Here is a 23,751-nt window from a genome sequence, read left to right as displayed (position 1 = left end):
GTTACACCCAAGGTATCGCCCCTAACTACTTAACCTGAAGGTAGTTTAGTTTTTAGTTGTTTTCCAAAGGAGTATTCAAACAAGCCAACAATAGGCCTATATTAAAATAATCTCTTAAACAATGTAGACCTTGAGTTTTTCCTCTAATAGAAATACTTTTGGTAGCCTATTATCATACTTACGTAATAAAATACCAAAGATAAACTAATACTCATTAAGTCATTTCATAGTGACATCAGTAAGAATTTTAGGAAGAAATGTATCTTTCTTTGCAGGTCTGACTTTTTTGAAATATAAAACATTATTTTTCTTTTATATTTATCACCTACAATATTACAGAACACTAAATCCACTAGAAAATGGAAACATGTTTTCAATACCTTAATTTAAAACCTCTCTTTATTGTTTATCACAACATTTAAACTATTGCAATATACATATCATATTCCACGTTTAAAACCCTACATATTACTATTTATTGACGGAAACTCCTCATTACAGATAATTATGCAATAAAACAAGGTTGATCTATAAATAAACTCCCTTTTCATGTTATGGATAAAGTAAATTCATAAAACATTTCACAGAACCATCTTTCAACACTGGAACGCAAGACACGATAGATGGTTAAAGCGTTGAATTAGAAACTTTCTAAAACAAACGAATATTTTGCAAGTATAATTGTGAGTCCCTGGAAGCGTTGTAAACTTGTTTCATTGTTGTTCTTTAAAAACTTGCGTGTTCATTAACAACTTTGTAGAACCAATAAAGCTCAAAACGGCCACCAATTTTTTTAAACATACCACGGAAATTCCCATAAAAAATATATAAAAAGCATGGGTTTATCTGATAGATTTAAAGTAATAGTCTAGACTTTATATCCACATATTGTCAACCATAAATGATACCTTTCAACAAAAATTAATTGAGTTAATTTTTTAATTTTTATCAAGCTAGAAACCAAATATTGTCTATGTTGTTAGCGTTATGGCAAAAATGCTAATGATGATATTTGTATTGTCTGTGATCGTTTTACACTTTACTTCAGGCTAGGCCTAGGGGTTGCAGTATTATTCCTAAGATAAAATCCGTTGGTGATTTGGTAGGATTTGAACTCGGGATCTCAAGAACCAAAGATCCACACTCTACTACTAGGAGAGAGCCAAAACAGTAATGGATCATAAAAAACACAAAAGTACAAGTTTAAAAGGACTATATAATACCAATACGAACATTTAGCCAACAGAAATAGTCTGATCATTAAGTTATGTTGAAGATATTGTTCAAATTAATGTAAAGTAATACTAAATTTAAAAGTTCAAAAAGGCCAACATATAATAATTTCTTTGATTCCACAAGCTTGTGGAATTAAACAAAATGACTATATATTGTCTTTTTTAAATGTTAAAATTTAGTATAAGATTTCAATAGTCTGATTGTAAAAAACGTTTCATGACTCACGTTTTCTATAATTAAAAATGAAAAAGAAGGAATATTTAGACCATTATGAACTAACTTCTCAACTAGGAGAACCCATATACCAACTTTTATTTGGATGTGTTTAAAAATAAGCTAAATATACAGCTGTGTTTTTTTTCGCTTAATTTAATTAATTTTTGATATTTTACAATATTTTAGATTTTGACCAAAACAATTCCAATAAAAGGTATAAAAAATTCACATTTCCTTGTTCTCAGTTTAATTCTACAACTTTTGTTAAAGTTGCAAGCAAAAAGCCTGAATGGTTACTACATGAAGAGCTGTCAAAAAAATAAAAATATTTTTAATCTAATTTTTCAAAAAACAATTTTAATCTTATTTTTTATCAGTAATAACCAAAATTTGTGTCCAAAATAGTAATGGAACCTCTTTGAAATGTAATATTGTATCTATCAATGCAAGTTTTATCAAAATATCTCGTCAATTTTTCAATCTAGAGGTCAAAATGTTCAACAGATACACTTAAACCCTAAAAAAAAACATATTTTTACATATAACTAGAAAACGAGTGAGTTTAATACATATGCTTATAGGACATTTTTTACCAGTTTTGACCCCAGGAACGAATTTAAATTGTCCGGAAGTCCTTAGTTACTCACACAGCCACCATTTTGTTTTTTTCAGTTATTAATTTTTTTCTTAAGAATGGTTAAACATAGCCTACGAAATGGAAACTTTGCACAAACATTTATGACAACTAGACAACGCTACAAAAAAATTATGAAGATTATTCAAATTCATAAAACAAAATGGCGGCCATATACAATTTTATTTCTTAAATAACTCAAAAACCATTGATTTTACAAAAATTTTAAATGGCCGCCATTTTGTTTTATGATTTTGAAAAATCGTGATAATTTTTTGGTAGCTTTGTCTAGTTGTCATAAATGTTTGTGCAAAGTTTCCATTTCGTATGTTTAACCATTCTCTAGAAAAAAATTAATAACTGAAAACAAAATGGTTGCTGTGTGAGTAACTAAGGACTTCCGGACAGTTTAAATATGATATTTAGTTATGTTTCTTACTCAAGAGCAACGCCCTAAAATATTGGTAGAGAGTTCCGGGACACCCTGTAGAATACACCGAGAATACAAGACTGTATTGGATTATATATATTTAATACCTTACTCCGAGATATGTTATACGAGAATTTTGGCAGGACATCAGTTTTTGTGTATCTGAACAAAATAAGTACAAATCAAAAGGCACAAAAGTTTTGAATTCAGGAAGTGACACACCGAATTCATAAATACTTCAACTCGTATGTCAACCAACCTTATCTGGCTGTCTTCAGTGAGTTATGTTTTCACCGATATCAGAAGAACCTAAAGACAATCTCGTATTTCAAAATTTAAGAAGAAACATGTTACCGTAATAATATGGATATTAAAGATCAAAAGGTTTGAAAGAGGTGTTTTTGCGTTTTGGTAGATATAAAGTAAAAAAAGAAACTATTTAGAGGTAGTTATTAATAGGTTAAGTGAATTAAATGTATGTGTTATCCATCAAGGGAAAGAAATTTTATTCGTATTTAATGCATCTAATTTAATGTAGAACATACATTTGTGTAGAAATTAGTAAGTAATAAAATATTTAAAACAAATAAATTGTTCAAGTAGTTTTAATAACATTTGTTAAACGAAAAATCTGTCCAAACAATTTAAAACTATTATCATTGATCCTAAATGTATACTAAAATAAAATAAAAACATAAAACGGGTTTCTATTGTAGTTTTAAAGTTTTAAGATGTTTCGGATATATAATCATCGTACATAAATTATGTAATAGTAAACGGAAAACTCACATTTCAAAACAATAATCCGTACTTATCTCTTGTTATTGGTATGTTGAAGGAAGGACAGTCATAAATTTAAGTGTTTGAGCCAAGAGTTGAAACATAATATTTTCCGAAGTTCATGTCTCAGATAGTTTTATCTTTCCGTTCAGTAATTCGTGTATTCTGATGTATGAATGTCAAAACTACTAAGGTTTAAGTGATGTTCGGTTTCAATGTTGATAATTAATTTGTTTTCAACAACAACTGATTACGGTACTCCACGATTATAGCACGAAACTTATAAACTAATAATATTGTATACTTAAAAGGCTGTAAGTGTAAATACAATCACACCAACCAAATTAACTTTTAGCTTTTTACTCATCCTTGTAAAAAAAAAAGGTTGAGCTACAATAATTAGATTCATTGTTTAACTCTTTGAAATTACTTAATATTTAACACTTCAGATATTGTTACAATCATTATTTTTGAGCTCAAAACATTAACTTAAATAACTAAATTAAATTTGAGTGTTAAGATATTACAAGAGAGGCAACATATCGATAGTAGACAATAATATAGTTAACACGGACAAAAACTCGATTCCCAGTAAAAACTCGTAAGTTGAGTACCCATCCATTTAAATCTTGGCTACGATTAGCCATATTTATTAATTATAAAATTGTACTACAAATAAAAACAAAGTTATAATAATCGACAACTTGCCTTATGGATGTAATTGTTCAATCGAGGTTAGTTCATAAATAGTCTAACTCCTTACATTAATAAATCGTAGCCTTATTTTTACCCGAAGAAAACTGAGAAAACTCAATATACCACACAGGATGTTAAACAAAGTCTGTGTGTTTCCGGTGCGCCTTTCTAGCTCCACACTTCCGGTGCAAGCGTGAACATAATTAAGTAGAAATTACAAACAGGGTTGTTAGAAAATAATTAAAAATAAAAATTGTCTATAGTTTGTAAAACAAAACAACAAAACCATTTTGTAATGTATGATGTCTAAAAATAATAAGAACAAAACTTATTTGTAATTAAAATTACGTCTAAAATTTTATTATTAGTTTGTGATATTGAACAAAAATAAGAACAAATTGGTTTTATAGTACTCAATGGTGAAATAATAAATTGTTGTGGTGTTTTCTATAAATAACTTCTTGATCAGCATTGTACGTGTTATTAAATTTACGGAAAGTAAATCAAAGAGACGTCTTATAACACTTAAAACATATATTTACGCTTATACTGTTACTCAAAAGACGGTAAATATACAAAAAAGATGGTTAAGTGTTATAAGACGTCTCTTATATTTACTTTCCTTGTTTTCTTTACAAAATACGAGAGATAGGCTAACCATCCTTCATGTTATGAATGTATGTAATTATACGAGGGTTGATTTCTTAATTATGTGTTCTATACAGGTGTAAGCCCTAATGAAAAAATATTAAGGTATTTTTATAGTATGAATCAGTAGTTTTAAATATATAAAAACCCCTTGTTTAATTTTCCAGTGTATGAACACCCTTTCTGAGTAAGCCTACTATTATACAGACTGTCCCAAAAGTCCCGGACCGGTTTAATATTTTCTAAACGACAACAGATAAATCAATAAGATTTTGCACATCAACACCACACTTAAAAATCTACTTTTTTATGGAACTATCAATTTTTTGTCATATCATGGGGACGTCCCACGAGGAGTCAGAAGGAAATCTTAAATAAGAGCATAGGTCAATATGCACATCAGTTTAAAGGGCTTAGCTAGCAAAGTTCAATGCCGGAAACCGCGCCTCGAAAGGATCACCCGTTACAAAATGGCGGCCGATCAAAGATTTCTGGAACCTGCCATTTTGAATCTTTGAACGACTGCCATTTTTTACTCAGGCGTTCTTTTGAGCTTGAATTTACGGCATTGTAATCTACTAGTGAAGACCTTTAATTTTATGTGCATATCGACCTATGCTTACGTAAAAAAATTTTTTCCGATTCCTAGGGCTGTGCCCCCAAATGCAAATTAAATGAATCTTTGAACCACTGTCATTCTTGACTTGGTTGTCCGTTTGAGTTCAAATTTGCAGCATTATATTCTGCTATTAAAGACCTTTAATTTGATGTACATATCAACCTATGCTTCTATTTAAGATTTCCTTCTGACTCCTTGCGGGACGTCCCCATGATGTGACAGAAAATTTATATTTCCATAAAAAAGTAGACTTTTAGGTGTGGTGTTGATGTACCAAATCTTATTGATTTATCTGTTGTCGTTTAGAAAATATTAAACCGGTCCGGGACTTTTGGGACAGTCTGTATAGTATTTTTTTTATTCAGTTCTTACAACATTGGTGGTACAAGGTGGTAGTAGTTAGATATTTCCTAATTTTTCCAACGAATACTGTTAGTTGTGATTGAGTTGACGATGACGTCAGATCTTTAAGAGTTAGCGGAGTACAAGTATTAAAAGAAATACTGCACTGGTTCTTGTTAAGCTTAGAGCTTTTACAGAGGACAACAGTTAATGGAGTTAGAGGTTTTTTAAGTCACAACACATTGTCTTATACGAAGTAATTGGACAGGTAAATTGCTTGCTAGGGAATAGTGGGGAAATGGGCTTATACCGTTACACAGAAGTCCAACACTATTTGATATAATAACACTTATGCTATACACATTTACTGTGTGGTCAACATTTATTATATGATTTTGAACAACTTATTTAAATATATACATTTAATAAAACCAACACGAAAAAGGTTTTTACCTAACCCGCCATGTTAAACTTCCCTATCCCAAGCGTGATGTATACAACTACTTTACTTCTCGAGTGATGTAAAGTTGAAAAAAACTCACTCGGTGAGGTAATGAAACACATTTAAATAGCATTGAGTGAACTTAAAAAATATACCTCTATGGAGCCAACGACTTTCAACGCTAGAAATCAGCTGTTCGCTTGAATTTTATTGTTGTTTTGAAGAATTTTCCTAACCTAGCTTTTGTTTGTAAATGAACGTTACTGTTAGAAGATGAGTGAAATGGATAATGAAATATATTGTTCGTAATCTCCTGTATATTGTCGGGTCAGGTAAAATCTTGTACGTTACTCGTTGCGCAAGAGCGTGTTTACTTCACTTAGGTAAATTATGCAACTCGCTTCCGCTCGTTGCACAACATTCACCTGCGTGATGTAAAACGCTCTTACTACACTTGTAAGGTAAATAGCTATTACATCACTCCTTACCGAAATTAACTATTTTCCATAACAGCTGATATCAAATAAAATAGTTGTTTCCCAAGCTCTAATTTAGGGCGAGGGAAATTCGATCAGCTGATTTTCCCTCGCCCTAAATTTACTTTCCCTCGCTCTTAAAAAGTTCTCCATTTACTCACTATGTGCGCTAGTGTTTTGTTACTGTTTAAATCCTTCACTCATATTTGGGTTAAAATACGCACATAGTGGCGTCCCCATATTAACTAATTGATAATTGAATTGATATTGGATTTAATCATCTTGTCTGTTGTTCTGTGTTTGTGTATTTTTGCGTCATGATGAAAAATATCGTTCATAACTCATACGAAAGTTATTTTCCGACAAAAACTTGAGCGCGTGCTGGAAAATACCACTTTCCGTCCTAGTAATGCAATATACTTTATTCCATCCCTATTATAATAACATCAAGACGTACAATGTCACTAGGGAAATTATTTTTAACAACTACACCAATTCCAGTACAATTGGCTTAATGCTTCCATATATCTAACAAGGATATAAATTCCTAATTATAGAGGATATGATGGGATTTCTTACAGAAATTTCCTTTCAGCCAATCAGATGTAATTTAATATTGATGCACCTTTGGTATGTAGGAGCTTTGAATAGTCAAGTGTGATCTAATGAAATGTTTCAAAAACTTTGCAATTTGACACAGAATTATTATTATTATTATTATTTGAGAAGATAATTTGCAATAAATTTCAAACATCAATCTTGCAAACGTAAATGGTTAGAGAGTTACTAATGGTTAAAAATGGACTTTTTAAATATCCACGGTGTGACTTACTATTGTAATTATAGGTTTGAATTTGAAAACGTGGAAAGTAGAAGCTTGCTGAATAAGGTTTCTCCAAAGGTTAATTAGGGAAAGGAAGGGTCGGAATTCCGGTAAGTTACCTTTGTGTAAAATTCACGGAATCTCGGGGCTTTGGTCTGCCGAGAAAATTACCTTGTTATTACTCTTTTGAACAAAACCTAAACATCTTCAAGTAGTTTATCCTCTAAGCTTAAGTTGGCTACAGTATTATTAATTTCATATTTATCATTAGTATTCAAATTTATAGGTTGGATAGCTATTTATGTAACTTTGCCCAAATATTAATAAATAATAAGTATATAACAATACCCCCACCACAGCAAACCTGCAGACTAAGCGAATTTCCATTTGCCTGATTGGATTTACACTAAAATGTCTACCTACTCAAAAATGTAACATTTATTTCCTATTTAAATAGAATTAGTTTAACTAGTACTTAGGTTTGCTGCATTAGGGAGGGTAAAACTGTTTTGTTTTTTTTAATGGTAATAGTTAGTATGAAATAAAAACATTTTCCAAATTTGATCAAAATATATTCATAAACAAGCAAACTACAACAGTTTTACATGTTCTCCATAAGAATAACATAGGAATTTTAAGTAAACATTTTTTTGGAATTTTCTCCGTAACCATTAGGCGCATAATAACGCTTCAATATACTATTTTTTTAAGCTCTACAAAATGGTTTGGAAAGAAATTGCTAAATTTTTTGTTTTTTGGGTCAAAAATTGGAAAAGTCTATTTTTACCCCGTAAACCCCCGTTTCCATAGTCCGATCATGCTGGTTCGCGAACTCGTTCGAATAAATGTAAGTTTGCACTTTTAAAATAAATTTCATCAAAATCGGATCATTTTTGCTCGAGTTATCGTGCTAACGGACACAAGCATATTATATACAGTAAATGAATTTGAACGGACGGTGTTTTTGGCCTCTAGGGACCTCAAAACAAAAAAATCGGTCCCGCGTCCAGGTCTTACCATGAGTACTACAGTAATAACTCATTCCCTACATGGGAAATTCGCTAAAATGAGACGCCTTACTGAGTAAAAATTCGCATTCAAGGCAAGGACCAATGACTGAAAACGAAACCATCATAAACAGCTGGGTTCCTAAAACCATTACAACAACTGTTGACTTTTCTTGGGACCAAACATTAGTAATTGGTAGACATGGTTTCAAAATATGGTAAAAACGCCATACCCTTATCCACACGCTTATCCGGCTGTGAGTAAACGCATACTTATTTTGCTGGGCCAAACATGGTCCACCATGTTCCAAAAATGTTCCAACATAGTCCACCATGGTTGGAACATTTTTTGGACATTGGTGGAACATGGTGGAACATTTTTGGAACATGGTGGACCATGTTGGAACATTTTTGGAACATTGGTGGAACATGGTGGACCATGTTGGAACATTAGTGGAACATGGTGGAAGCATGGTCCACCATGTTCCACCAATGTGCCAACATGGTCCACCATGTTCTACCAATGTTCCACCATCATTTTTGGAACATGGTGGAACATGGTAAAACATGGTGGACCATGTTGGAACATTTTTGGAACATTGGTGGAACATGGTTAAAAATGGTGGAACATTGATGGAACATGGTGGACCATGTTAGAACATTTTTGGAACATTGGTGGGCCAAAAATGGTCCACCATGTTCCAAAAATGTTCCAACATGGTCCACCATGGTTGGAACATTTTTGGAACATTGGTGGAACATTGTTACCATGTTCCAGCAATGATGTACCATGTTCAACAATGTTTCAAAAATGTTCCAACATGGTCCACCATGTTCCACCAATGTTCCAAAAATGTTCCAACATGGTCCACTATGTTCCACCAATGTTCCAAAAATGTACCAACATGGTCCACCATGTTCCACCAATGTTCCAAAAATGTACCAACATGGTCCACCATGTTCCACCAATGTTCCAAAAATGTTCCAGGTTTTAGACTACGCTGAATCCGTTGAGCTAAGTTAAAAAGCCGTATCTACAGTGGTTTCTTAGTTATGCACATATTCAGTGGCAGTATCTGTTACCTTTCCCTAGGCTTCCTAAGAAAGAAAGCAGTAAGTGCAGGTACTAAGAATAAAAGCAGTATATGCTCTGCAGTTACTGCTTTCTTATTTAGTGTCCTACAGATACTGCTATTTTACTTAGCAGTACCCATCCAATTGTGTAGTTACTGCCTTGTTCTATAGAAATGGTTGTGACATCAATAAACAGCTGAAAACTAACTCTAAATATTGTAAACAGAGCAGTGAAAAACGAGGGAAATGAGTGTGGTTTTTCTTTGAATTAGTAAGTCTGATTTGTTCCAACATGGTCCACCATGTTCCACCAATGTTAAAACATGGTCCACCATGTTCCACCGATGTTCCAAAAATGTTCCAACATGGTCCACAATGTTCCACCAATGTTCCAAAAATGTTCCAACATGGTCCACCATGTTCCACTAATGTTCCAAAAATGTTCCAACATGGTCCACCATGTTCCACCAATGTTCCAAAAATGTTCCAACATGGTCCACCATGTTCCACCAATGTTCAAAAAATGTTCCAACATGGTCCACCATGTTCCACCAATGTTCCAAAAATGTTCCAACATGGTCAACCATGTTCCAGCAATGTTCCAAAAACGATTGAAATTAGTGTGGTTCTTCTTTGAATTAGTAAGTCTGATTTGTTCCAACATTTTTGGAACATTGGTGGAACATTTTTGGAACATGGTGGACCATGTTGGATCATTATTGGAACATTGGTGGAACATTGTTACCATGTTCCAGCAATGGTGTACCATGTTCAACCATGTTTCAAAAATGTTCCAACATGGTCCACCATGTTCCACCAATATTCCAAAAATGTTCCAACATGGTCCACTATGTTCCACCAATCTTCCAAAAATGTACCAACATGGTCCACCATGTTTCACCAATGTTCCAAAAATGTACCAACATGGTCCAACATGTTCCACCAATGTTCCAAAAATGTTCCAGGTTTTAGACTACGCTGAATCCGTTGAGCTAAGTTAAAAAGCCGTATCTACAGTGGTTTCTTAGTTATGCACATATTCAGTGGCAGTATCTGTTACCTTTCCCTAGGCTTCCTAAGAAAGAAAGCAGTAAGTGCAGGTACTAAGAATAAAAGCAGTATATGCTCTGCAGTTACTGCTTTCTTATTTCGTGTCCTACAGATACTGCTATTTTACTTAGCAGTACTTATCCAATTGTGTAGTTACTGCCTTGTACTATAGAAATGGTTGTGACATCAATAAACAGCTGAAAACTAACTCTAAATATTGTAAACAGAGCAGTGAAAAACGAGGGAAATGAGTGTGGTTCTTCTTTGAATTAGTAAGTCTGATTTGTTCCAACATGGTCCCCCATGTTCCACCAATGTTGCAAAAATGTTCCAACATGTTACACCAATGTTCCAAAAATGATGGTGGAACATTGGTGGAACATGGTGGAACATGGTAGAACATGGTGGACCATGTTGGAACATTTTTGGAACATTGGTGGAACATGGTGGAAAATGGTGGAACATTGATGGAACATGGTGGACGATGTTAGAACATTTTTGGAACATTGGTGGGCCAAACATGGTCCACCATGTTCCAAAAATGTTCCAACATGGTCCACCAAGGTTGGAACATTTTTGGAACATTGGTGAAACATGTTGGAAAATTTTTGGAACATTGGTGGAATATGGTTGAAAATGTTGGAACATTGATGGAACATGGTGGACCATGTTAGAACATTTTTGGAACATTGGTGGAACATGGTGGAACATTTTTGGAACATGGTGGACCATGTTGGAACATTTTTGGAACATTGGTGGAACATTGTTACCATGTTCCAGCAATGGTGTACCATGTTCAACCATGTTTCAAAAACGTTCCAACATGGTCCACCATGTTCCACCAATGTTCCAAAAATGTTCCAGGTTTTAGACTACGCTGAATCCGTTGAGCTAAGTTAAAAAGCCGTATCTACAGTGGTTTCTTAGTTATGCACATATTCAGTGGCAGTATCTGTTACCTTTCCCTAGGCTTCCTAAGAAAGAAAGCAGTAAGTGCAGGTACTAAGAATAAAAGCAGTATATGCTCTGCAGTTACTGCTTTCTTATTTAGTGTCCTACAGATACTGCTATTTTACTTAGCAGTACTCATCCAATTGTGTAGTTACTGCCTTGTTCTATAGAAATGGTTGTGACATCAATAAACAGCTGAAAACTAACTCTAAATATTGTAAACAGAGCAGTTAAAAACGAGGGAAATGAGTGTGGTTCTTCTTTGAATTAGTAAGTCTGATTTGTTCCAACATGGTCCACCATGTTCCACCAATGTTCCAAAAATGTTCCAACATGGTCCACCATGTTCCACCAATGTTCCAAAAATGTTCCAACATGGTCCACCATGTTCCACCAATGTTCCAAAAATGTTCCAACATGGTCCACCATGTTCCACCAATGTTCCAAAAATGTTCCAACATGGTCCACCATGTTCCACCAATGTTCTAAAAATGATCCAACATGGTCCACCAATGTTCCACCAATGTTCCAACATGGTCCACCATGTTCCACCAATGTTCCAAAAATGTTCCAACATGGTCCACCATGTTCTACCAATGTTCCAAAAATGTTCCAACATGGTCCACCATGTTCCACCAATTTTCCAAAAATGTTCCAACATGGTCCACTATGTTCCACCAATGTTCCAAAAATGTTTCAACATGGTCCACCATGTTTCATTAATGTTCCAAAAATGTTCCAACATGGTCCACCATGTTCCACCAATGTTCCAAAAATGTTCCAACATGGTCCACCATGTTCCACCAATGTTCCAAAAATGTTCCAACATTGTCCACCAATGTTCCAAAAATGTTCCAACATGGTCAACCATGTTCCACCAATGTTCCAAAAAGGTTCCAACATGGTCTACCATGTTCCACCAATGTTCCAAAAATGATCCAACATGGTCCACCATGTTCCACCAATGTTCCAAAAATGTTCCAACATGGTCCACCATGTTCCACCAATGTTCCAAAAATGTTTCAACATGGTCCACCATGTTTCACTTATGTTCCAAAAATGTTCTAACATGGTCCACCATGTTCCACCAATGTTCCAAAAATGTTCCAACATGGTCCACCAATGTTCAAAAATGATGGTGGAACATGGTGGAACATGGTGGACCATGGTGGAACATTTTTGGAACATTGGTGGAACATGGTGGACCATGTTGGAACATTTTTGGAACATTGGTGGAACATGGTGGACCATGTTGGAACATTTTTGGAACATGGTGGACCATGTTTGGCCCAGCAAGGTTCCAAAAATGTTTCAACATGGTCCACCATGTTCCACCAATGTTTAACACTCCAACATTGTTAAGTTCTATCACCTAATAATTTTCTTTAGCCTTTATTTAGAACAGCTGATGTTTTAAAAATGATTCAAACTGTACAAATAAATATTATTGATTTCTGTTCTTCTTGAAAACATGACTTATTTTTTTCTCTCTTAATATTTCATTTTTATTCACAAACACTCCACATAATTTAATGGTCCTTCGATCCAAGATATTACTTAAGCGATTTGGAATATTACACACATCCACTAAACTCTTCTTACATCAATATTTCCTCATTTCACCCATTGTTTTCTGTACCTTTGAACTCTTACCTAACTGATCTCTTTTCCATATTGAAACTGTTAACTCTCTCATTTACACTTTTTGAATTTTTTACATTTATCTCATCATCTTTGTACAATGGCATCTCCAAATAGTGATTTTAAAATTGAAACTTATACACGACATGGTGGACGATGTTAGAACATTTTTGGAACATTGGTGAAACATGTTGGAAAATTTTTGGAACATTGGTGGAATATGGTTGAAAATGTTGGAACATTGATGGAACATGGTGGACCATGTTAGAACATTTTTGGAACATTGGTGGAACATGGTGGAACATTTTTGGAACATGGTGGACCATGTTGGAACATTTTTGGAACATTGGTGGAACATTGTTACCATGTTCCAGCAATGGTGTACCATGTTCAACCATGTTTCAAAAACGTTCCAACATGGTCCACCATGTTCCACCAATGTTCCAAAAATGTTCCAACATAATCCACTAAGTTTCACCAATGTTCCAAAAATGTACCAACATGGTCCACCATGTTCCACCAATGTTCCAAAAATGTAGCAACATGGTCCACCATGTTCCACCAATGTTCCAAAAATGTTCCAGGTTTTAGACTACGCTGAATCCGTTGAGCTAAGTTAAAAAGCCGTATCTACAGTGGTTTCTTAGTTATGCACATATTCATTGGCAGTATCTGTTACCTTTCCCTAGGCTTCCTAAGAAAGAAAGCAGTAAGTGCAGGTACTAAGAATAAAAGCAGTATATGCTCTGCAGTTACTGCTTTCTTATTTAGTGTCCTACAGATACTGCTATTTTACTTAGCAGTACTCATCCAATTGTGTAGTTACTGCCTTGTTCTATAGAAATGGTTGTGACATCAATAAACAGCTGAAAACTAACTCTAAATATTGTAAACAGAGCAGTTAAAAACGAGGGAAATGAGTGTGGTTCTTCTTTGAATTAGTAAGTCTGATTTGTTCCAACATGGTCCACCATGTTCCACCAATGTTCCAAAAATGTTCCAACATGGTCCACCATGTTCCACCAATGTTCCAAAAATGTTCCAACATGGTCCACCATGTTCCACCGATGTTCCAAAAATGTTCCAACATGGTCCACCATGTTCCACCAATGTTCCAAAAATGTTCCAACATGGTCCACCATGTTCCACCAATGTTCTAAAAATGATCCAACATGGTCCACCAATGTTCCACCAATGTTCCAACATGGTCCACCATGTTCCACCAATGTTCCAAAAATGTTCCAACATGGTCCACCATGTTCTATTAATGTTCCAAAAATGTTCCAACATGGTCCACCATGCTCCACCAATTTTCCAAAATTGTTCCAACATGGTCCACTATGTTCCACCAATGTTCCAAAAATGCTTCAACATGGTCCACCATGTTTCATTAATGTTCCAAAAATGTTCCAACATGGTCCACCATGTTCCACCAATGTTCCAAAAATGTTCCAACATGGTCCACCATGTTCCACCAATGTTCCAAAAATGTTCCAACATGGTCCACCATGTTCTACCAATGTTCCAAAAATGTTCCAACATGGTCCACCATGTTCCACCAATTTTCCAAAAATGTTCCAACATGGTCCACTATGTTCCACCAATGTTACAAAAATGTTTCAACATGGTCCACCATGTTCCACCAATGTTCCAAAAATGTTCCAACATGTTCCACCATGTTCCACCAATGTTCCAAAAATGTTCCAACATTGTCCACCAATGTTCCAAAAATGTTCCAACATGGTCAACCATGTTCCACCAATGTTCCAAAAAGGTTCCAACATGGTCTACCATGTTCCACCAATGTTCCAAAAATGATCCAACATGGTCCACCATGTTCCACCAATGTTCTAAAAATGTTCCAACATGGTCCACCATGTTCCACCAATGTTCCAAAAATGTTTCAACATGGTCCACCATGTTTCACTTATGTTCCAAAAATGTTCTAACATGGTCCACCATGTTCCACCAATGTTCCAAAAATGTCCCAACATAGTCCACCAATGTTCAAAAATGATGGTGGAACATGGTGGAACATGGTGGACCATGGTGGAACATTTTTGGAACATTGGTGGAACATGGTGGACCATGTTGGAACATTTTTGGAACATTGGTGGAACATGGTGGACCATGTTGGAACATTTTTGGAACATTGGTGGAACATGGTGGACCATGTTGGAACATTTTTGGAACATTGGTGGAACATGGTTGACCATGTTGGAACATTTTTTGAACATTGGTGGACCATGTTGGAACATTTTTGGAACATTGGTGGACCATGTTGGAACATTTTTGGAACATTGTGGACCATGTTTGGCCCAGCAAGGTTCCAAAAATGTTTCAACATGGTCCACCATGTTCCACCAATGTTTAACACTCCAACATTGTTAAGTTCTATCACCTAATAATTTTCTTTAGCCTTTATTTAGAACAGCTGATGTTTTAAAAATGATTCAAACTGTACAAATAAATATTATTGATTTCTGTTCTTCTTGAAAACATGACTTATTTTTTTTCTCTCTTAATATTTCATTTTTATTCACAAACACTCCACATAATTTAATGGTCCTTCGATCCAAGATATTACTTAAGCGATTTGGAATATTACACACATCCACTAAACTCTTCTTACATCAATATTTCCTCATTTCACCCATTGTTTTCTGTACCTTTGAACTCTTACCTAACTGATCTCTTTTCCATATTGAAACTGTTAACTCTCTCATTTACACTTTTTGAATTTTTTACATTTATCTCATCATCTTTGTACAATGGCATCTCCAAATAGTGATTTTAAAATTGAAACTTATACACGACTCACATCTTTTATTAAAACTCGTCTCAACGAAATAAGAAACATCGTAGATCAACATGTTGAACAAGAAGAAACATTAACAGTTGTGCAACACGAAGCCTTAAAGACTCTCATGCAACAAACCCAGAATAAGAAAGAAGACTTTGATTCTTATTTTTATCGAATTGTAAGTACATCAAGTGAAGACAGTCCAGCAATCCAGTCAAGTGGTTATATCTTCCGATGGAGCTCTGACCAATAGCTACTCTTCATTACAAACTACAGAAAAAGTACTCACCTTACAATCACAACTCGTTGAATTATTAAAACAAGAATTTTTTTGAATTGAAGAAATGTGTTATGAACTCTAAATACTTGTTAACTTATATTCTTCAGTCTCATAATGAAACTCCAAGGGGTCTTCAAAACTCTGATGATCATAATTTTTAACGTATTAGGGCTTCAGTGGTCTCCAGCAAACGTATTTAAGTTGTACGTAAGTTGTACGTTAAACGTATTCCCAGCAAAGATGGCTTAGGTTCAAAAGCAGAAGTAGAAAAAAGCAACCAGCTGCTATAGCCAGCCTACGACTAACTGTGTTAATGTGTTTTATTCTAAACTAAATGTTGAAGTGAGGACACTTCAAGGCCGGGAGTATGTTAAGTTCTATCACCTAATAATTTTCTTTAGCCTTTATTTAGAACAGCTGATGTTTTAAAAATGATTCAAACTGTATAAATAAATATTATTGATTTCTGTTCTTCTTGAAAACATGACTTATTTTTTTCTCTCTTAATATTTCATTTTTATTCATAAACACTCCACAAACATGGTCCACCATGTTCCACCAATGTTTCAAAAATGTTCCAACATGGTCCACCATGTTCCACCGATGTTCCAAAAATGTTCCAACATGGTCCACCATGTTCCACCAATGTTCCAAAAATGTTCCAACATAATCCACCATCTTCCACCAATGTTCAAAAAATGTTCCAAAATGGTCCACCATGGTCCACAATGTTCCACCAATGTTCCAAAAATGTTCCAACATGGTCCACCATGTTCCACCAAAGTTACACCAATGTTCCACCAATGTTCCAACATGGTCCACCATGTTCCACTAATGTTCCAAAAATGTTCCAACATGGTCCACTATGTTCCACCGATGTTCCAAAAATGTTCCAACATGGTCCACCATGTTTTACCGATGTTCCAAAAGTGTTCCAACATGTTCCACCAATGTTCCAAAAAAGTTCCAACATGGTCCACCATGTTCCACCAATATTCCAAAAATGTTCCAACATGGTCCACCATGTTCTACCATGTTCCACCAATGTTCCAAAAATGATGGTGGAACATTTTTGGAACATTGGTGGAACATGGTTGAAAATGCTGGAACATTGATGGAACATGGTAGACCATGTTAGAACATTTTTGGAACATTGGTGGAACATGGTGGACCATGTTGGAACATTTTTGGAACATTGGTGGAACAAAGTGGACCATGTTGGAACATTTTTGAAACATTGGTGGACCATGTTGGAACATTTTTGGAACATTGGTGGACCATGTTGGAACATTTTTGGAACATGGTGGACCATGTTTGGCCCAGCAAGGTTCCAAAAATGTTTCAACATGGTCCACCATGTTCCACCAATGTTTAACACTCCAACATTGTTAAGTTCTATCACCTAATAATTTTCTTTAGCCTTTATTTAGAACAGCTGATGTTTTAAAAATGATTCAAACTGTACAAATAAATATTATTGATTTCTGTTCTTCTTGAAAACATGACTTATTTTTTTCTCTCTTAATATTTCATTTTTATTCACAAACACTCCACATAATTTAATGGTCCTTCGATCCAAGATATTACTTAAGCGATTTGGAATATTACACACATCCACTAAACTCTTCTTACATCAATATTTCCTCATTTCACCCATTGTTTTCTGTACCTTTGAACTCTTACCTAACTGATCTCTTTTCCATATTGAAACTGTTAACTCTCTCATTTACACTTTTTGAATTTTTTACATTTATCTCATCATCTTTGTACAATGGCATCTCCAAATAGTGATTTTAAAATTGAAACTTATACACGACATGGTGGACGATGTTAGAACATTTTTGGAACATTGGTGAAACATGTTGGAAAATTTTTGGAACATTGGTGGAATATGGTTGAAAATGTTGGAACATTGATGGAACATGGTGGACCATGTTAGAACATTTTTGGAACATTGGTGGAACATGGTGGAACATTTTTGGAACATGGTGGACCATGTTGGAACATTTTTGGAACATTGGTGGAACATTGTTACCATGTTCCAGCAATGGTGTACGATGTTCAACCATGTTTCAAAAACGTTCCAACATGGTCCACCATGTTCCACCAATGTTCCAAAAATGTTCCAACATGGTCCACCATGTTCCACCAATGTTCCAAAAATGTACCAACATGGTCCACCATGTTCCACCAATGTTCCAAAAATGTTCCAGGTTTTAGACTACGCTGAATCCGTTGAGCTAAGTTAAAAAGCCGTATCTACAGTGGTTTCTTAGTTATGCACATATTCAGTGGCAGTATCTGTTACCTTTCCCTAGGCTTCCTAAGAAAGAAAGCAGTAAGTGCAGGTACTAAGAATAAAAGCAGTATATGCTCTGCAGTTACTGCTTTCTTATTTAGTGTCCTACAGATACTGCTATTTTACTTAGCAGTACTCATCCAATTGTGTAGTTACTGCCTTGTTCTATAGAAATGGTTGTGACATCAATAAACAGCTGAAAACTAACTCTAAATATTGTAAACAGAGCAGTTAAAAACGAGGGAAATCAGTGTGGTTCTTCTTTGAATTAGTAAGTCTGATTTGTTCCAACATGGTCCACCATGTTCCACCAATGTTCCAAAAATGTTCCAACATGGTCCACCATGTTCCACCAATGTTCCAAAAATGTTCCAACATGGTCCACCATGTTCCACCAATGTTCCAAAAATGTTCCAACATGGTCCACCATGTTCCACCAATGTTCCAAAAATGTTCCAACATGGTCCACCATGTTCCACCAATGTTCTAAAAATGATCCAACATGGTCCACCAATGTTCCACCAATGTTCCAACATGGTCCACCATGTTCCACCAATGTTCCAAAAATGTTCCAACATGGTCCACCATGTTCTACCAATGTTCCAAAAATGTTCCAACATGGTCCACCATGTTCCACCAATTTTCCAAAAATGTTCCAACATGGTCCACTATGTTCCACCAATGTTCCAAAAATATTTCAACATGGTCCACCATGTTTCATTAATGTTCCAAAAATGTTCCAACATGGTCCACCATGTTCCACCAATGTTCCAAAAATGTTCCAACATGGTCCACCATGTTCCACCAATGTTCCAAAAATGTTCCAACATTGTCCACCAATGTTCCAAAAATGTTCCAACATGGTCAACCATGTTCCACCAATGTTCCAAAAAGGTTCCAACATGGTCCACTATGTTCCACCAATGTTCCAAAAATGTTTCAACATGGTCCACCATGTTCCACCAATGTTCCAAAAATGTTCCAACATGGTCCACCATGTTCCACCAATGTTCCAAAAATGTTCCAACATTGTCCACCAATGTTCCAAAAATGTTCCAACATGGTCAACCATGTTCCACCAATGTTCCAAAAAGGTTCCAACATGGTCTACCATGTTCCACCAATGTTCCAAAAATGATCCAACATGGTCCACCATGTTCCACCAATGTTCTAAAAATGTTCCAACATGGTCTACCATGTTCCACCAATGTTCCAAAAATGTTTCAACATGGTCCACCATGTTTCACTTATGTTCCAAAAATGTTCTAACATGGTCCACCATGTTCCACCAATGTTCCAAAAATGTTCCAACATAGTCCACCAATGTTCAAAAATGATGGTGGAACATGGTGGACCATGGTGGAACATTTTTGGAACATTGGTGGAACATGGTGGACCATGTTGGAACATTTTTGGAACATTGGTGGAACATGGTGGACCATGTTGGAACATTTTTGGAACATTGGTGGAACATGGTGGACCATGTTGGAACATTTTTGGAACATTGGTGGAACATGGTTGACCATGTTGGAACATTTTTTGAACATTGGTGGACCATGTTGGAACATTTTTGGAACATTGGTGGACCATGTTGGAACATTTTTGGAACATGGTGGACCATGTTTGGCCCAGCAAGGTTCCAAAAATGTTTCAACATGGTCCACCATGTTCCACCAATGTTTAACACTCCAACATTGTTAAGTTCTATCACCTAATAATTTTCTTTAGCCTTTATTTAGAACAGCTGATGTTTTAAAAATGATTCAAACTGTACAAATAAATATTATTGATTTCTGTTCTTCTTGAAAACATGACTTATTTTTTTTCTCTCTTAATATTTCATTTTTATTCACAAACACTCCACATAATTTAATGGTCCTTCGATCCAAGATATTACTTAAGCGATTTGGAATATTACACACATCCACTAAACTCTTCTTACATCAATATTTCCTCATTTCACCCATTGTTTTCTGTACCTTTGAACTCTTACCTAACTGATCTCTTTTCCATATTGAAACTGTTAACTCTCTCATTTACACTTTTTGAATTTTGTACATTTATCCCATCATCTTTGTACAATGGCATCTCCAAATAGTGATTTTAAAATTGAAACTTATACACGACTCACATCTTTTATTAAAACTCGTCTCAACGAAATAAGAAACATCGTAGATCAACATGTTGAACAAGAAGAAACATTAACAGTTGTGCAACACGAAGCCTTAAAGACTCTCATGCAACAAACCCAGAATAAGAAAGAAGACTTTGATTCTTATTTTTATCGAATTGTAAGTACATCAAGTGAAGACAGTCCAGCAATCCAGTCAAGTGGTTATATCTTCCGATGGAGCTCTGACCAATAGCTACTCTTCATTACAAACTACAGAAAAAGTACTCACCTTACAATCACAACTCGTTGAATTATTAAAACAAGAATTTTTTTGAATTGAAGAAATGTGTTATGAACTCTAAATACTTGTTAACTTATATTCTTCAGTCTCATAATGAAACTCCAAGGGGTCTTCAAAACTCTGATGATCATAATTTTTAACGTATTAGGGCTTCAGTGGTCTCCAGCAAACGTATTTAAGTTGTACGTAAGTTGTACGTTAAACGTATTCCCAGCAAAGATGGCTTAGGTTCAAAAGCAGAAGTAGAAAAAAGCAACCAGCTGCTATAGCCAGCCTACGACTAACTGTGTTAATGTGTTTTATTCTAAACTAAATGTTGAAGTGAGGACACTTCAAGGCCGGGAGTATGTTAAGTTCTATCACCTAATAATTTTCTTTAGCCTTTATTTAGAACAGCTGATGTTTTAAAAATGATTCAAACTGTATAAATAAATATTATTGATTTCTGTTCTTCTTGAAAACATGACTTATTTTTTTCTCTCTTAATATTTCATTTTTATTCATAAACACTCCACAAACATGGTCCACCATGTTCCACCAATGTTTCAAAAATGTTCCAACATGGTCCACCATGTTCCACCGATGTTCCAAAAATGTTCCAACATGGTCCACCATGTTCCACCAATGTTCCAAAAATGTTCCAACATAATCCACCATCTTCCACCAATGTTCAAAAAATGTTCCAAAATGGTCCACCATGGTCCACAATGTTCCACCAATGTTCCAAAAATGTTCCAACATGGTCCACCATGTTCCACCAAAGTTACACCAATGTTCCACCAATGTTCAAACATGGTCCACCATGTTCCACTAATGTTCCAAAAATGTTCCAACATGGTCCACTATGTTCCACCGATGTTCCAAAAATGTTCCAACATGGTCCACCATGTTTTACCGATGTTCCAAAAGTGTTCCAACATGTTCCACCAATGTTCCAAAAAAGTTCCAACATGGTCCACCATGTTCCACCAATATTCCAAAAATGTTCCAACATGGTCCACCATGTTCTACCATGTTCCACCAATGTTCCAAAAATGATGGTGGAACATTTTTGGAACATTGGTGGAACATGGTTGAAAATGCTGGAACATTGATGGAACATGGTAGACCATGTTAGAACATTTTTGGAACATTGGTGGAACATGGTGGACCATGTTGGAACATTTTTGGAACATTGGTGGAACAAAGTGGACCATGTTGGAACATTTTTGAAACATTGGTGGAACATAGTGGACCATGTTGGAACATTTTTGGAACATTGGTGGAACATGGTGGACCATGTTGGAACATTTTTGAAACATTGGTGGAAGATTTTTGGAACATTGCTGGGCCAAACATGGTCCACCAAGTTCCAAAAATGTTCCAGTTTGGAACATTTTAAGAACATTGGTGGAACATGGTGGACCATGCTTCCACCATGTTCCACTAATGTTCCAAAAATGTTCCAACATGGTCCACCATGTTCCACCGATGTTCCAAAAATGTTCCAACATGGTCCACCATGTTCCACAAATGTTCCAAAAATGTTCCAACATGGTCCACCATGTTCCACCAATGTTCCAAAAATGTTCCAACATGGTCCACAATGTTCCACCAATGTTCCAAAAATGTTCCTACATGTTCTACCATGTTCCACTAATGTTCCATCAATGTTCCAACATGGTCCACCATGTTCCACAAATGTTCCAAAAATGTTCCAACATGGTCCACCATGTTCCACCAATGTTCCAAAAATGTTCATGTTCCAAAAATGTTCCAACATGGTCCACCATGTTTTACCGATGTTCCAAAAGTGTTCCAACATGTTATACCAATGTTCCAAAAATGTTCCAACATGGTCCACCATGTTCCACCAATATTCCAAAAATGTTCCAACATGGTCCACTATGTTCTACCATGTTCCACCAATGTTCCAAAAATGATGGTGGAACATTGGTGGAACATGGTGGAACATGGTAGAACATGGTGGACAATGTTGGAACATTTTTGGAACATTGGTGGAACATGGTTGAAAATGGTGGAACATTGATGGAACATGGTAGACCATGTTAGAACATTTTTGGAACATTGGTGGAACATGGTGGACCATGTTGGAACATTTTTGGAACATTGGTGAAACATGGTGGACCATGTTGGAACATTTTTGGAACATTGGTGAAACATGGTGGAACATGTTGGAACATTTTTGGAACATTGGTGGAACATGATGGACCATGTTGGAACATTTTTACCATGTTCCACCAATGTTCCAAAAATGTTCCAGCATGGTCCACCATGTTCCACCGATGTTCCAAAAATGTTTCAACATGGTCCACCATGTTTTACCAATGTTCCAAAAATGTTCCAACATGGTCCACCATGTTCCACCAATGTTCCAAAAATGTTCCAACATGGTCCACAATGTTCCACCAATGTTCCAAAAATGTTCCAACATGTTCTTCCATGTTCCACCAATGTTCCACCAATGTTCCAACATGATCCACCATGTTCCACTAATGTTCCAAAAATGTTCCAACATGGTCCACCATGTTCCACCGATGTTCCAAAAATGTTCCAACATGGTCCACCATGTTTTACCGATGTTCCAAAAATGTTCCAACATGGTCCACCATGTTCCACCAATGTTCCAAAAATGTTCCAACAGGGTCCACCATGTTCCACCAATGTTCCAAAAATGTTTTGTTTTTTTTTTTTAATGGTAATAGTTAGTATGAAATAAAAACATTTTCCAAATTTGATCAAAATATGTTCATAAACAAGCAAACTACAACAGTTTTACATGTTCTCCATAAAAATAACATAGGAATTTTAAGTTAACATTTTTTTGGAGTTTTCTCCGTAACCATTAGGCGCATAATAACGCTTCAATATACTATTTTTTTTAAGCTCT

The sequence above is a fragment of the Macrosteles quadrilineatus genome, unplaced genomic scaffold (assembly GCF_028750875.1).
Source record: "Macrosteles quadrilineatus isolate MER2022 unplaced genomic scaffold, UCM_ALF_1.0 Scaffold_3__2_contigs__length_128488019, whole genome shotgun sequence".
Taxonomy (NCBI): domain Eukaryota; kingdom Metazoa; phylum Arthropoda; class Insecta; order Hemiptera; family Cicadellidae; genus Macrosteles; species Macrosteles quadrilineatus.
Note: the sequence above shows the minus strand (reverse complement) of the source record.